This window comes from Cryptomeria japonica, chromosome 5 (assembly GCF_030272615.1).
Source record: "Cryptomeria japonica chromosome 5, Sugi_1.0, whole genome shotgun sequence".
NCBI lineage: Eukaryota > Viridiplantae > Streptophyta > Pinopsida > Cupressales > Cupressaceae > Cryptomeria > Cryptomeria japonica.
The window spans coordinates 528,741,992-528,760,364 of record NC_081409.1 but is presented as its reverse complement, the minus strand read 5'-3'; positions in this window follow the sequence as shown (position 1 = coordinate 528,760,364).

The window sequence follows — 18,373 nt, the reverse complement described above, 5'->3', positions numbered from 1 at the left end:
GATCCACTCAAATACTTACTCAGTAGAGAAGAATTGATAGGTCGCTTGGCCAAATGGGTGATGATTCTAAGTGAATTTGACATTGAGTATGTGGACCATGAAGCTATCAAAGCACAAGTCATTGCAGATCAGTTGGCCAATGCTCCCCTCATAGGCAATCATCCTCTCATTTCCAATTTTCTAGACGAAGAGATATTCATGGTCACAACAGCACAACCATGGAAACTATACTTTGATGGTTCATACACTAGGCATGGCTTGGGGGCAGGCATTCTATTTATCACACCTCAAGGTGACAACATCCCAAAGTCTTACAGGCTCACATTTCTGTGTACAAACAACATAGCTGAATATGAGGCCTTGATCACAGAACTCAGGCTAGCCATACAATGGAAGTTACAAGAACTACAAGTATATGGCGACTCCCAACTGGTCATTCAACAAGAAATAGATGAATATCAAACCAAGGATGACAAACTCATGATGTACAAACAAATGGTGGACAAATTAAAAACATCATTCACTACTATCACCTTTGAGTAGATACCCAGAGATCATAATCAAGCAGCTGACCCTATGGCGACCATTGCATCTCTTCTAGATCTTTCATAGAATTCAACACACTATGAGTTCTTGGTCGAATAGCTTTGGATTCCCGCTTATGATATCCCTGAATCCGAGATGATATGTCACCTTATTGGTTTTGAATCCCCATGGTACGGTGAGTTTTACACCTACCTCCACAATCACACACTTCCTCCTAACCAATCGAATAACTAACGTAAAACCTTCATTCGCCAAACCGCTCGATATACCACTATTGCTGAAACCCTATACCGACGCAGTCTTGATGGTACTCTCCTTCAATGTCTAGAATAGGATGAGATAACAAAGGCCTTGGAAGAGGTACATGAAGGAATTTTTGGAACTCATGCAAGCGGTCTATCACTAGCCAAGAAACTCCTACGTATTGGATACTATTGGCCATCCATGGAAAAAGACTCCTACTACTTTGTCAGAAAGTGTAAAAAATGCCAAGTTCATGGAGACCTGATACATGCACCAGCACAGGAATTGCAACCAATCACAACACCATGTCCTTTTTGTCAATCGGGACTTGACCTTGTGGGTAAAATCCATCCATCTTCATCCAACAACCACAAATTCATTATTACCGCCACCGAATTCTTCACAAAGTGGATCGAAGCTATTCCACTTACCCAAGTCACCGGGAAGAAGATTGCCTCATTCATCCTTTATTACATCATCTGCCGGTATGGTGTACCCATGTCCATCATCACAGATAACGGACTTCCTTTCAAAAATCAAGATGTTTGTGAGCTCTATGAGAAATTCCACATCCAGCATCACTTTTCCACTCCCTATTGCCCACAAGGTAATGGTTGGGCCGAAGCATCGAACAAGAATATATTAAGAATCCTCAAGAAGATAGTCAATGATGTTGCTCGTGATTGGCATGTTCAATTGAATCCAACACTATGGGCATACTGAACTAGCATTCAAACCCCCATAGGTGCAACTCCCTACTCACTAGTCTATGGCGTAGAAGCTATCTTACCTATTGAGGTTGAGATACCATCTCTATGAGTTTCCTTATACAATATCATAGATGATGAAGCATATAGAATATCCTATCTCCAAGATTTAGAGCTACTTTATGAGAAATGACAAGCTGCATACATTCACCTCAAGGCCTATCAGCACCGCATGAGCAGAAGCTATAATCATCGGGTTAGACCTCGTACATTCGAGGTAGGTGATCTTGTTCTTTGAGATAATTCTCGTAACCAACCAAACCAAGAACATCAGGGAAGTTTGAATCAAATTGGCTAGGTCCATATGTTATTACTATTGTATTTGGGTCTAGGGCATATTAGTTGGCTACTTCAGAAGGAGAACCGCTAGCAGATCCGATCAATAGCATGCACCTTAAAAAGTTTTATACATAAGTTGTACAGAGCATTAGGCTCCCATGCATATTAGGAAAAACACAAAAAAAAACAAAACATTCAGATAAACGTCCTGAAGAAAATACAAAAAAATCAAAATAGTAAAGAAAAATCATGCATCCAAATGGTGAACAACCACTCTGGTGGCACCTTGGGTAAGTGTGATGGTGAAAACCTGGCAAATAGGTGCCACTAGTAAAGGCCATGGCTCCATTATCTTTTAGATTTGTTGCGATCACATTCATTTTGTCCACTCATCCATCTATCCAAACCATGGCTTGTTATTGATCTGCAATCCAGGATAGTACTTTATGCATCTCGCATCCCACTTTTTCATTGTCATGTCTAAAAACTGGGGGCAATGCCCTTAATCTAGTTGATGGAAGTGGATTCTACATTATTTTGTGATTCATTGAGTTCTTCATTCAAAACTATCTCACAAAATCCAAAAAAATTCAAAACAATCACAAAAACTCCAAAAACATTCAAAACAATCACAAAAACTCCAAAAACATTCAAAACAATCACAAAAACTCCAAAAACATTCAAAACAATCATACAAAATACCAAAAATAGTAAAAAATTATCTTAGAAAATCCAAAAACATTCAAAACTATCTCACAAAATCCAAAAACATTCAAAACAATCACAAAACTCCAAAAACATTCAAAACAATCATACAAAATACCAAAAATAGTAAAAAATTATCTCAAAAAATACAAAAACATTGAAAAACTATCTCACAAAATCCAAAAATATCAAACAAACAAAAACATGGCAACACACTATACATACGTTTTTCAAAGCAGATACCAAACCAAACATTGTGAAATACTCCAACGATGACCACTTATCTGATTAACCAAACAATCAACATCAAACACACAAACTCTTAACAAGGATGTATCCTTCCTTACCAAAAACAAAGACAAATGACATTTTTCTTTGACAAGAAAATTTTGTTTAAGCTATCAAGTACTTGGTTGATTTGTAGGTTATTCATTCAGGTTCCTACAACATTGTTTGTGTATCTTCTGCAAATTATTCCGATGAAGTACTGGGGCATGTACTAATGGTGTCTACGTGGGAAGTTCACTAAGCTACGTGATCATAGGCAAAATACAATTATAGATCACTATGGCTTGCTGACTATAGTGTACACCTCGACCATATGAGCATGAACCATTATCGAGGGTCCATATTCTTTATTCTTTATATATGTTGTTTGCTTGTAGGTACCATGCACCATCCTTGATTCCTACCACCTCATCCAAAATGGTTTATCTTTGATTACAGTATGAACTTGTCTCAGGATATGATCGGCAAAAGATCAAGGAGGACGTTCCAAGTCATGCATGAAAGGAGATAATCCTTGTCTGTTCCGCAATTAATACTCAGGTCAACTTGATCCATTATATCAAGTTGCTTGTATTAACTTGCTATATCAAAATCCATGTAAGGAATACTCAAGTCATCTTGAATCATTATGTCAAGTTGCTTATATTTTTCTTACAACATTTCAAAGCTCAATGATGAAAAATAAAGCACTATGGATCGTCATTCCATCTCATCTGTATATATTGCATTTCGTTGCATTCCATCCATCCATACATTCATAAATAGCTGCATATCATTCATACATAGTAATGACAATGGATGCGTACTGTGGGATGCAAAATTCTTTCTTCTATTAAAAAGTAATCAATTAGAAACAAGGGAAATCATGAATCCCTTCTAATCAAAGAATTTAACAAACAATACAATGAAATAATACAACCAAGCAAAATAGGAATTATAAATGAAATCAATAAAAACTCCCTATTCTATAACTGCGTAGAAATTCCATTGCTCTTCTCCTTTTCGTGGTATGATGGCTCTCAGATATTGCGTTGGTAACCTGCAAGTGACACAAAGATTCAAAGTTCATGATTGTTGAAAATGGAGATTGGATGCTCAATTTATAGAAAATTGGAGAAGATTGATTGAAAGGTGGAACAGATTGATCAAGAGGTGTGAACTCAAGTGAGCTCAAATGAAAGTTGATAGTTGAACTGCTGATTATAGGAGTGAAACCCAATAGATTGAATAGATTAATTGAGTCAACTGATTGAGAAAAAGCTGATTGAAGGAAGAAAAAGAATGATTGGTGGAAATAAAGAAGATGACAAAGAAAGCTTAATTTAGAAAAAGCTAACTGAAAGATGGAAATATAAGTTGAAGAGATAAATGATTTAATTAATCTTGCATTTAGATTTAGATTATTAATTTAATCTTTGCATGAGATATTATTCAAATAATTGAATTTATTAATTCAATTTAGCATTTGAATATATTTAGAACTTAACTTTGATTTTCAATTTGGTTTTTGAAATCATGCACATGTAATTGAATTTGGAAGAATATGAAATTAAATGAAATTAGAATTTGGGGATTTGGAATTGAAGAATTAATTAGTTAATTAAATAATTTAAAGAAACTATTTAATTATGTAGAAATGGAATTTAATTAAATAATAAAGATTATTTAAATTAAAGGATTAAATCACAATTAATTAAATAATAAATATTTAATTAATATTTAGAAGAGGGTTGAATGATTAGATGATTAGAGATAGAAATTGAATAATTAGCAATTTATTTAAATAATAAAGATTATTTAAATTGGGGAATTAATCATAATTAATTAAATAATAAATATTTAATTAACATTAGAAAATGATTAAAATGATTAAATGATGATAGAATAGGAAAATAGAATAATTAGTAAGATGATGAAGAAATATGAAATTAGAAGAATAAGATTAATTAACTTAATTAAATAATTAAAGAATTATTTAATCAATTAGAGGAATAATTAGTACATGATCAATGAGACATTTTTAGGTGTCTACATTTTCCCCTCTTTGAGACAAAGTCAGAACGACATTGTTTCAAAGAAAACAAAAAATTCTGCCCCAGTATGCCTTGGTATTGCTGTATAGTGTAAATATGCCCCCTCGGAAAAGGTGGTCGAAAAATTCAAAAATTGAGACCATGTTTTCGATACTAGTTTAAAGAGCAAGCGTGTGAAATTTCGTGTCATTTTGAGATCGTTTGAGTAGGCTACAAGTTGTTTGAAGCTGGCGGGGACCACGGGCGTCAAGGTGTCTTAAAACCCTAATCTTGAGCTATAAATAGAGAATTCTAGATTTTCATTTGCTCATTTGTGATTTGGTAGTTCCTTGGTTTCTTTGCAATTTATGTGCTTGTTTCTGAGTATTTGATCATCATGGCTAGTTATAGAGCTCGATTGCACTTGTCAGACCGAGTACGTTCATTTCAGAGACCTCCTGGGACTGGCGGCATGGTATTTTTCATTGTTTTTCTAGATTTTTGCCTGTTTTTATGCCTGGTTTTCAAAAATTGTCCTTGATTATTTTTTGCTTTGCGTTACGCAATCAATTGTCGAATTTCATGCATTAGTGTTAAGTGTACCGCAAATGCTTTAAATGTTACGCATGCATCGTAAGTGTCACACATTAGCTTTAACATGCCGCATTTGTGTGTATCATTATGCATAAGTGTTTTTTGTCACACATGCACCCATTTTCTCATGCATTAGCTTTAATCATCATGCAAGAGTTATATTTATACCACATAAGTCATAACTGTTACGCATTTGTTGTATATGTAAGTTTTTATCATGCCTTTTAAAATATTTTAAGTTTATCTGGATCCGACATCTGATATTTTGATCATTTTCTTGGTGCAGGAGAACATTGGAGTGTTATACTGTCGACAGAGCAGACTTAGTGGACTTTATCTTCGAGCTGACCTACCGGATGATGAGATTGAGCATATTCATCAGCTTGGTCTTTACCATGTATTGCATTTGCCAGAGGTTACGGCCAACAGGGCCATGATTACAACTTTGATAGAGCGGTGGCACTCAGAGACGTGTTCATTTCATCTTCCGACTGGTGAGGCATCCATTACCTTAAAGGATGTATGGCGTATACTACATATTCCCATTCATGGTGAGAGAGTTATATATGACCATGATGATGGAATTGCTGGGCTATGTGCACTTTTTGAGTGTGAGATTCGGGATTTGCAGATCAGTGGCCGTTATGAGATCCCTTGGGCCTGATTAGACTATGATGACTTGACCATTATATTATGCAGTATTGTCGGTGGTTTACTGATACCTGATCGACGAGGTCATGGGTTTCCAGTTGGATGGGGCAGAGTGCTTCATGATATGATTATGCATCATCGACTGTATGCTTGGGGTCCTTGTCTACTTGCCATGTTGTACTATCAGATGCATGGTATTGTGTATCTCGGATACCATTCTATCAGTTGTGGTGTTACTTTGCTTTAGACATGGGCATGGGAGCACATTTCTATTTCTAGGCCTGTCATTCATGTAGACTTGCAGCTTGGTGAGCCTTATGCCTTCAGGTATACAGTAGGTATCAGACACAGGGGTTCGGGGAACACCTTGTACTGGAGACATCAATTGGATACATTGCAGCATTTCATTTGGAGACCTTACTTAGATTGCCTTGGTTGGCCTGATGATGTAGTGCACTTGTCTTTCTGCCGACAACAAAGATATCTTATTGGGAGGACCTTTGAGACTCAGTGGATTATAGAGATGTATCTTCCTAGGCGGGTTCTCAGATAGTTTGGTGAGGTACAGGTGACACCAGTGGTTACTGCATATTTTTCTCATGTATCGCGAGAGGTATCTAATTGGGGTATGTGTATTCAGCCACATGTTGCTTCTATTGAGTTTGATTCTTTGCAACCATTACTCTAGGGTTGGGGTAGAGGTGGAGTGGATCCAGGGATGACAGTGGAGTACGATGCATGGTTTTCTAGGCACGGGCCAGTGCCTTTGACTGATCCTGCTGTTCCTATTACAACACAACAGATTTGCCATCCTAGACAGTGGTTGAGGATAGATGCAAGGGAGAGAGCCAGAGGAGGAGAGGGTGGAGCTAAGGGAGGAGATGGTGGAGATGAGCGAGGAGATGGTGGAGATGATGGAGATGAGGATGTAGACATTGGTGGGGGCACCGAGTCTATTAGGAATGAGGATGATGATGATTCTTTTGATTCATCGAGCAGCAAGGATGGAGATGATGATGAGGATATGCCAGAGCTGGAGGATGTGCCTGGTGCTGAGGATGGGAGTGGAAAGGTTGACGATGAGTTGGAGACTCTCAGAGCCCGGGTTCAGAGTTTGGAGGACGAGGTCACCAGACGAGATATCGAGTGAGATTGTCTGCAAAGGGAGAGAGATGAGGCAGTGCATATATGTCAAATTACTATGGATGCCTTTGATCAACTTTTTAGAGAAGGTACAGATGCGCGTGACCAGGCAGATAGGTATTTCACTGCTACACAGGAGTCTATTTATTATCGGCAGGCATATGAGAGAGTCATCCCTGAGGGTCAGAGAGAGCCTAGCTTTAGTGCATACATGGGGAGGAGATTGAGTAGTTCTACTTCACAATGGACTAGCAGTGGTGGTGTTATGGGACCACCTTGACATCCTAGGGCAGGATCTAGTGGACAGGATCCATCTGCTGACAGAGGCAGTGTTGGTTGATCATGTTATCTGAGCCTTCGGGCTTATTTATTGTATTCACACACATTATCATTTTTGAGCTATATATATGGCATGCGGGTTTTTGGAAATGATCTATGTATATTATTTTCCATGTATGTTTTATATGATGTTATGAGTTGTATGATGCATATCTACTTGAATTCTATATGATTCTAAATGCAATGGTAGTACATGTATGTGGTAATGATGTAAATGAATTTAAATGAATCTATAATGAATGCAAATGAACACTATAATGATGAAATGCAAATGAACTCTATAATGAATGTAAATTAATCTATAATGAATGTATGTTTTTTGTATGATAATGGTCGAACCAATTTTAACTCAGATATAAATTGAAGAAATGTTAGATAGATTGATAGAGAGAAAAATTGATGATAGAAAGAATGTTAGAAAGAATGGGATTTAGATAGAAAATGAGAAATCAACAAACTATCAATAAGAAATTGAGATGAGAATAAGAATGAAATTGAATGAATCAGGAACCTGTGTCACATATTTTATTGCATCAATATATATTCATCACTGAGCCTTATTATTGAACAATGAAGCTTTAGCACATTAGGGCATAAGGAACCAAGATGTAAGGATATCTCATTGAAGAAACAAACACGTAGCAGAGAAGGAGTGAACCCTCCATTTTGGGAATTGCGTTAGGGGTTGAGGTATGTGTGGTGATTTCACTTTGATGTGAAGGCTCTTATCATAGACACCCACTAGAGAAATTTCCCTAGAATTTCATCGGTTCACACCACAAACAACAAACAAAGAAAAAGATAATGTCCATCATAGCTCCTCTAGTCACTTGTGGACATCCTTGAGTACCATAGGAACATTATCTGTCACCAAATGATAAAAAGATAAAGACTGTCCTAGACAAAATTCAGTAGCTATACTGACCTTGTGCCTTCGTTCTTAGTTGTTTGATGTGATGGTTGATAATGTCTGATCTCAAAAAGTTGTAGACCCCGTTTAAGACTGACTTGTCTGATTTTGAGTGTATCCTCTTCTGTTTAAGACAAGATAATGATCACGTTGATATGGATATGATACGATTGATAAGACAGTTTGATCAGTTGATTGCAGATGTTAGACTGGATAGTTGTATCCTTTGTTAACTTCGTGCGAAGTGTTTGCTGGATATCTGCTAGGGTATTTGTTTCTCGCAAGACATTTTATTGCAAGTTTTTCTGATTGATTGATTTTCAATTTTTAGTTCTTTTCCAAGAGCTTTTTCGATGTTTTTGGATTATGTAGGTTGATTTTTTCAGGATCGTATTTGAATGTTTTTGGTTGATCTTTTCAGGATTGTATTTGAATTTTTTTGGTTGTTCTTTTCAAGATTGTATTTGAATGTTTTTGGTATTTTTAGATTTTTCAATGTTTTTGGATATTTTTGAAGGATGTTATATGATTTTTAGGATTTTTTCAGGACTTTATCTGAATTTTTTTGGATTTTTTCCAGGACTTTATTTGATTTTTTTTTTTGATTTTTTCAAGACTTTATCTGATTTTTTGGATTTTTTCAGTTATGCCCCCACTGTGTAGACCTATATGACATGATGATCTACAGAATGCGTGTGGATACAAAGAATTTTTGACATGACCTATATGAATGCAATATGCAGAACGAAGATGCACTTCCTATTCGAACAAGGTTGAATGTCTTTGTATTTAGCATTTGTAATACACCAATTGAAAATGAAGGTGCAAAACATTTCATAGATAAGCAGTCAATAGATCTCTAAGGCCCTTCGTAACATTCATCTCAACACACTTAGTGACTAGGATTTACAAATGGAGACGCAGAAAAATTCCCCATTGGTTCTTGAAACTTTGATCTTCTTTTGCCCATGTGTGTGCGGATCAGTTAATTCCTGCTCTTGTGTTCACTAAAGATCCTTAGCATCCTATATGACTAGCTACATGGATTATTCTAACTTCAAAAGCATCTCGAATAGAGCCTCACTGCCAGCAAGCCTTGAGAGCTCTGATAAGGTTATAGACTATAATTTCTCAAATATTGCTCCATTGCCAGTAGGTGTTCATAGCCCTGATGGAGTTACTTGCATGTTCCCATAGTCAAGCTTTTTTATCGCATTTGTATACATGATATTTCAGTTATATATCATTGCTATTTTAAAAAAAAAAATTTGCCTTTAGATGGATATTTGGCATAGCTCTTTTTATTTTTATTTTCTTGACTTGACTTGTAAGTAATGAAACCTACTTGGGTGTGACAATTACAGCGGCGCTGAAGTAGAATTTTAGATTTTTCACTAGTCATATAATCAACTAGGTGTCTAGAATGAATTAGAGATCTTCTTAATGTGTGAGATATAGCAATTGATAGATTGTAGGTTAACAAGTCTCAAATAGTGCATTACCCAACCATAAGTAAAGCATCATCATAGGGTAATGTTGAGAATGAATGACTTTAGAACCTCAAAGACTTCATGTCCGAATATCTAAGAAAGGAAACGACCCTTGTTTTCCTCAGGATGCAAATGAATGATAAACTCGAATAATTGCCTTGTTTTATTTATGCTTCTATATGAGAATGCAGAACTTTAAGAATGCAATGCGTCTAAAAAGGAAACTACATGTAATATAGTGTTTTAAATGATATGATATGCAATGTAGAAAGTAAAACCTAAAATACACAACCCTTAGGTATAATATCGCTTAAGGTGCATGTTGTTCATAGGGTCAGAGATTGGATCTCCCTCCATGGTAGCCAAATTATAGGCTCCATTGCCTATGACCCTTGTTATAATGAAAGGACCTAGCCAATTAGGTTTGAATTTCCTTGGCCTTTCTCATTCTGCTAAGTTCCTTTGATTCTCCTTAATTACTAGATCTCCCACTTGAAAGGTTCGTGGGTGGACCCTTTTATTGTAACTTCGTCTCAGTCTGTTTTGATATCCTTGTAAATGATTGAATGTTGTTTGCCATTTTTCATCAAGGGTCTCTAGTTCTTGCAACCTTGCTACCCTGTAGTCTTCTTATGATATAATGTTCTGTAAGGATACTCTTAGAGACGGTATTTCTATTTCAATGAGGAGTATCACTTCTGTACCATAGACCAAGGAATATGGTGTTGCTCCTATAGGTTTGCATACTCCTGTTTTGTAGGCCCAAAGAGTGGGATTTAACTGGAGATGACAGTCCTGTCCTGTGTCAGTGACTACTTTCTTAAGAATTTTCAATATTGTTTAATTTGTAGCCTCTTCTTGCCCATTACTTTGTGGATAATATGGCATGGCAAATCTCTGTTGTATGTGGAATTTGTCATACAACTCTTTCACTTCCTGGTTTTTAAAAGGATGCCTGTTATCTGTAACACAACACATTGGAATTCCGTATCTACATATAATGTAGTTGAGCATGAATTTTGCTATCTGCTTTCCAGTGGTGTATGTTAAAGGAATCGCCTCAACCCATTTGGTAAAGTATTCTGTGGCTGTCAAGATAAACTTGTGCCCATTGGAAGAAGTAGGGTTGATTTTACCTACTAGATCTAATCCCCATTGTGAAAATGGCCATAGTGATGTGATGGGTTGAAGATCTTATGCTGGTGCATGAATAAGGTCTCCATGCATTTGGCATTGTTTACACTTCTGTACATACTTGTAAGCATCTTTTTCCATGGTTGGCCAGTAATACCCTATTCTCAGCAGTTTCTTTGACAATGGTGGACCGCTTTGGTGAGTCTCACAGGTTCCATCATGGACTTCTTTTAAAGAAAGGTGTGCTTCATTCTCATCCAGACATCGGAGAAGAGTTCCATCGAAACCCTTTCTATATAGAGTATTAGCTATAATGGTGTATCTAGATGCCTGCCAAATAAAGGTCTTCTTTTGGTTTCTGGACAAACCTCATGACATGTATTGGGTATGCAAATATGTATATATTTCATTGTACCAAGGTGACTCTAGACCCATAATTGCACATACATAGTCTAATAGGGGGGTCTCATATGCAGGTAGCATTAACTGTTCTATGATGAACTCAAACTGAGTTTCATTAACAAGCATATTAAGAAGAGATCCTATGGTTGCCATTGCATCTGCTACCTTGTTTTGTATTCTGGGGATTTGTTCGAAGGTAATTTTGCTAAAGTGCTCCTTGTAATCTTCGACCAACTTCTTATAAGGCACGAGTTTGTCATCCTTCGTATTGTAATCATCATTGACCTGGTTTACAATCAACTGCGAATCACCATAAACCTGTAACTCTTGTATTTTCCATTGCATAGTTGTACAAAGCCCTATGAGGAGAGCTTCATATTCTGCCATATTGTTGGTGCATGGGAAATTGATCCTAAATGACTTAGGTATAACATCCCCTTGAGGGGTAATGAAGAGAATACCTGCTCCAGATCCATGATTTGTATATGACCCATCAAAGTATAACTTCCACATTACTGAGGTAGTTAGTGTAAACACGGATTTGTCTAGAAAGTCTATCAGCAATGGGTGACTGTCTTGTATAGGAGCCTTTGCTAATTGATCTTCTATGATTTGTCCTTTGATAGCTTTTCTATCTATGTACTCTATATCAAACTCACTCAAAATCATAACCCACTTAGCCAATTGCCTGGTCAATGTTGCTCTGCTCAATAGGTATTTGAGTGGGTCAAATCATGCAATGAGTTGTACCTTATGACTCAACATGTAGTGTCTGAGATTTTGGGATGCAAAGATTACTGCTAAGCATGCTCTTTCTATGGGGGTATAATTAATCTCATAGCCGATCAGAGTCCTACTTATATAATAAATGGCTCTTTCTTTTCCATTTTTGTCATGTTGTGCCAATAGAGCTCCCAGAGCTGAGTTCGTTGCTGATATGTATAACAATAGAGGTTGTCCTAGAGTAGGAGATATTAACACTGGTGTGTTCAAAAGATAATCTTTAGAGCTTGGAAAGCTTCCTGGCATTGTTCTGTCCATTTAAAAGTAACTCCTTTCCTGAGTAAATGCTAGAATGGGTGACACTTATCTGCCAAATGTGCTATGAATCTCCTTATGGATTTCAATCTTCCTTGTAACCCTCTGAGCTATTTAAGTGTTGATGGAGGTTGCATATCAATGATTGCCTTGACCTTGGCAGGGTCTATTTCAATTCCTCTGTTTGATACTATAAACCCTAATAGTTTACCTATTGTTATGCCAAACATGCATTTCTTCAGATTTAATCTGACATTATACTATTCCAACCGATCAAATATCTATGTAAGAACTACAAGGTGACTTTCTCTGGTTTGTGATTTAGCCAATATGACATCCACGTAATCTTCCATTATGTTATGGATCATGTCATGAAATAATGTTGTCATGGCTCTTTGGTATGTTGCTTCGACATTTTTAAGACCAAATGGCATCACATTCCAACAGTACATTCCCCATGGGCATGTAAAGGCCATTTTATGTTGATCTTCTGGTGCAATTTTAATCTAGTTGTATCCTGAAAAACCATCCATTAAGGATAGCATCTCATTTTTAGTGGTTAGGTCAACTATCATGTCAATATTGGGTAGCGGGAAGTCATCTTTAGGGCAAGCTTTATTTAGATCTCAAAAATCGGTACAGATTCTGATGCCTTCTATGGGCTTAGTCATAGGTACTAGGTTTGATATCCATTCTGCATAGTCAATAAATCTAATAAAACCTACACCCAACAACTTTTGTAATTCTATTTTAACCAGTAATGCGATACTTGGATGCATTTTTCTCAATTTTTGCTTGTAAGGTTTAACTCCTGGTATCAATGGTAAGTGATGCAACACTAATTTAGAATCTAAGCTTGGCATGTCTGAGTAGGACCAAGCAAAGTTGATAGGTCTTTGTTTGAAAAAATGAATGAGTCTATCTTTTTCTTCTTTTCTTAGTGATTTTGCTAGATGGATGTTATGTACAACATCCCCTTTTGCTATATTTACTTCTTCTGTTTCCTCTATAAGTAATGCTGAACTTTCTCTTTCCATAGGAAGATTACCCAAGTCATTATGGGTAGTTTGATCCTTATCTTTTGTTTGAGAAGTACTTTCTTCTCCAAAGTATGTTGTTCTATTTAGGTCTATAGAAAACCCTTCTTTATGATCACCTTGCGGAAATCCCTCTCTGACTCCTAGAAATTCTGAAATTGCTTCGTCATTTTCAAACCAATCCAGCGTTGGTTTTCCTTCTTGCCCCCAATCAATCAAGTGTTAATGTACTAGGGGTAAATTAATATTCCCTTTTGTAGTAGAGTCTGATAACATGAAGACTTGATTGTTTGATATTACACTTTCTGGTGGGGTAGAATCATGGAGTGATAAGAATTCGTAGTCATGAGAATCTGTCTTACTGTCAATATATGTTTCATCATATGAGCTATCATCACTTATCTCTTCTTGTTCCTACCCCCAATTCTGTTGTAGATTGACTGGTCTTCTTTGTGCATTAGTGACCCCTCTTTAGCCAGGTATAAGCCTTTGCAATCTTTCTTCATCTGTTTCGTTAGGTTGAGCCTAAGTTGCTTCTCGTGGTAAAAGTAGTGACAATAACCATGGGTGGGAATCAGGTGGTGGGGGTAATCCTACATCTGTTGCCACATTATCCTGTACTGTTGTGTCAATAACTGCATCATTTTGTAACTTCGTGGTAGGTTCTTGTAAGAGTTGTCTCATGTCTTCTCCATCTGATTCTGTGCTTGGTGATGTAGGTACCTGATTGCTTGTTTGAGATGAAGATGGAAGAGCCTATGTGGACAAATTCCTTTGTGATATGTAATCTGATGGTTTTCTTGGTCGATTTAGTATATCAAGGGTATGCTGTCTGGCTTGTGTGATATGTTGTACATGCTTGTATCCTAATCCTTGATTTCCTAGATTATCATTAGGAACAACAGGTTCTAGTCTCCCTTGTTTTTGTAACCCAAGGCCTGTGGTACCATCATATCCATGTCTTTGGAGTATTTTGAATCCATTGCCATACTGATCTATGTGTATTCTAGGTGTTGTCATATGATCTTCTTCTCTATATGTCCAATGGTTAACATCTTCATTCAAGGATTCTTCCTCTAAGTCTCCCCATCTAATGAAAGAGCATGAGTCTGAGTATCTAAGAATTTCTTTTCCTTTGTCTTTCTTTTGTACTATAGTGTGAGGTTTCCCAAAGGACTTAGGAGAAAAAAAAATTGTTTCCCATTTAAAGTATTTGCAATAGAGTAATCTCCACAACCCATATCCTTTATTTGTAAGGAGGATGTCGTAGGAATATCTCTTTGTGTTTTTGTGATCTTTAATGTTTCCAACTATGTAGTAAGAGGTACAACCTGATTGATAGGTAACTGATTATCGACACTATCTTTTAGATAATTACAATGCTGGAACGGATTTAGATCACCCTTTATGGTGATTTTAATACCATTGTATGGGAATTTGACACACTGATGAAATGTGGATGGTACTACTTGCATGGTGTGAATCCATGGGCGGCCCAATAACATGTTATATCCCAACTCTCTGTCCAAGACTTGAAAAGTGACCTCTGTCGTTATTGGTCCTACTTGTATAGGTAATGTTACAATGCCTTTAGATGGACGTTCTTCATCATCATAAGCCTTGATGTTTATCCTTTTGGAAGAATCAATGTGAAGTTTAGAATATCCCAGTGCTTTGACCAACTTTAAAGTACAAATGTTTAGACCGGCTCCCCCATCTATAAGTACTCTTCTGATTCTTTTCTTGTGAATGTAAGCTTCCAGATGTAGTGGGTCATTATGAAGCAATTTATCACTAGGAATATCTTGTTCTATAAATGCAATATGTGTACCTTGTGTCAGATTTCCTACCATAGACTGGAAGGCACGTTCATCTATAGCTCTGTCCACTACTAAAACTTGAAGTGCTTTGTCCAGTATAGCTCTATGATTGGGTGAGATACGCAGTAGTTCAAATAATGATATCTGTACTAGAGTTTTCTTAAGTTACTCAGCTACATTGTAAGTCCCTACTGCTGGTGGTTGATTTTGTGGTATCCCTTGTAAGGTTACCTTTGACTTGCAAATAACCACTGCACAGTCTCTATCTTTGGGAGTAATTGTGATTGCAGTGATTGTATCATTTGTATCATAGGTTGTTTTATCTATATTTATATTAAATCCCTCTTCATAGTCCCAATGTGTATGTTTGACATCCATAATATGTTCAATGAGTTCATCTTAAAACCAATCTGGGTGAGATGGTTGATCCTGCCCCCAGTCTCTGAGACAAAGATTCGTATCATCATCGTACTTTGGTGCTTCGGATATCATGCAAATTTGGTTGTCATCTTTATGAGTGTCTTGATATTGGTCCTCCTGAGCAGGTATTTCTTCTAAATCATTGTTTGTTGTATGTCCTGAGCTAATGGCATGAATAGTGTAGTCGTATGAGACCTTCGTGTAGTTAGCCGTATTGTGTTGGGTACCTGATGTGGTAGCTTTTCCCTTGTCATGCTTAACAAAAGGATCTTTAAAAATTGTATGATTCATGTTTGTTGAGGTCTTATCTGTATCAATTGTGATGTCCCCTTGGTCTATCATATCTTGGACCAAGTTTTTCAATTTGTAGAAACTTGTCATTTTGTGACCTTTAGTCCTATGATAATCACAAAAATCATTGTCATTCCACCATGTGGGTTTGAAAGGACCTGGTTCATATACTCTTACTTTAGGTAGAGTGATCATGTTTGTTTGTATTAACTTTTTGAGCACTGACTCAATAGGTTCTCCTAAAGGTGTGTAATTTCTTCTTGGAGCGTTTACCCTGGGGTATCTTGTGTTTGTATTTTGCGTAGCATTTACATTGGTTGATGTTGTGTTATTCCCAGTATGTGGATTTGTTGATTGACTCGTTCCCAATGATAAAATGGGTTGAGTTCTATTTATTGTTCTCGCATCTACAACACCATCATTGGTCACTTTTTGTTTTTCGACCAAAACTTAGATTTGTCATTGGTGTTGGTGTTGCCATACTTAATAAGACCTTGTTCTACCAAACCCTTCTCACATTTGAGAGCCTTTTTTGTGATTTGTTTGAATGTGGTTAAACATTGCATTTGTATCGGATATTTAATCTTAGGAATCAAATTTTTGTAAACATATCCACTTGCTCTATTTCTGGGATAACTGTCTTGCATCTCCTATATAGAGCCCTCCATCGTTGTATGAAGGATGCAAATGTTTCATTCTTGTATTGCTTAGTAGTACATAAGTTCATCAAAGTAACCAAGGTGTCAATGTTGTGCAAGAAGTTTGCAATAGATTGTTCAGCTAATTCCCCCCATGACGTGATGGTTGGTGGTAGATGTGAAAACCACTCTAAAGCCGAACCTCCCAGACTTTTAGGGAATAGTCTCATTAGATAAGTATCTTCCGAGGAAACTTCTATACATGTCGTAAAAAGTTCTCTGATATGATCTCTAGGATCACCCTTCCCTTGATATCTATCAAATTTGGGCATTTCAAAATGTTGTGGGAAAGGTGGCATGTATAATGTGTGATCAAATGTATAAGGACGTAAGTCCTGCATTGTGTAGCTCTTTTTATCATTACCAGTTTGCATGGTCATCATCTATTGTTGCAGATTCTGTATTTGTTGTGTCAGAATATCTATTGATGTCAAAGGTATACCTTGTGTGTGTGTATGTCCCACAAAAGGATTCATGGTTGCATAACTAGGTGGTTGTTGGTAGGTACCAAGATTATAACCTTGTGTGTTGTGTGTTCCAGTAGGTACTATGAAATAGGTAATATGTGAACCCATGTTTGGTTGAGTTGTTCCTGTTGTATTGGTAATACCTAGATTTGCATTTTGATAACCATATGTGGATCCCATAGAATAGGAAACTGGAGGTTGGGTTACACTTCTTGCTTGCATTTGAATAGGTGCTGAGACACTTGACATTATCGGTATGCTCTGTGATGGTATACTAGCATTGATTGCTGAAGATGACATACTTGTTTGAAAGTTTGCATTTGTATTGACATTTGTTGGGATAGGTACGTTTTGAGGAAGACTGGAGGTCATTGCTTGTATTTGTGTCAATGGTGTTGTTTGACTGTTATCTTGACCTAAAGTGTTTCCTGGTGGTAAAATATTTGTGACATCAAAATCCTTGGGTAATTTTGCCCCGTTTTGTATTAACAACAAAAGATACTTGTTCCTATCGCTATGTATAAGTGCATCTAGGATCATGAGGACATGCGGGTCTTGCTGTGTGGACTCAATTTCCTCCTTTGTCAGATGTTGTTATAATTTGTTTATGGTGGACATTGTCTGTGTACCTGAGTGTTGACCTGTTGACATGTCCATGTTCCAAGTATGGTTTATAGACTATGTGTTGTTCGAGTCCATTATTCCTTTTGCTTTCTGGGACCTTGTGATGGGCATCTAAAATTTCCTATATGATGATGGTTCTATGCGAGATGATGACCTAACACTAGATAGTAGTCATAAATATGAGGTATGCAATACTATACTAGACGCTCTATTGAGGATTTTGATGTGAGACCTTTTTAGCTTTTCTATCTTTCTTTAATGCAAGTCTTTCCATTTGTTGACGAAGTTGTTCAGCTTCAATCTCTCTATCAATTGTATGGGCAATCCTAGACTCAATATCTATCTCATGTATGACTCCCATATATTGGGGTGCAGTTCTTCTTAAATCCCAAGATAAGTTAGCTAGACCATCAATGATTTCTTGTTGACCGTTGTTTGGAACTAGATTAGGTTGCTCGAAGGGGAGCAAACCATC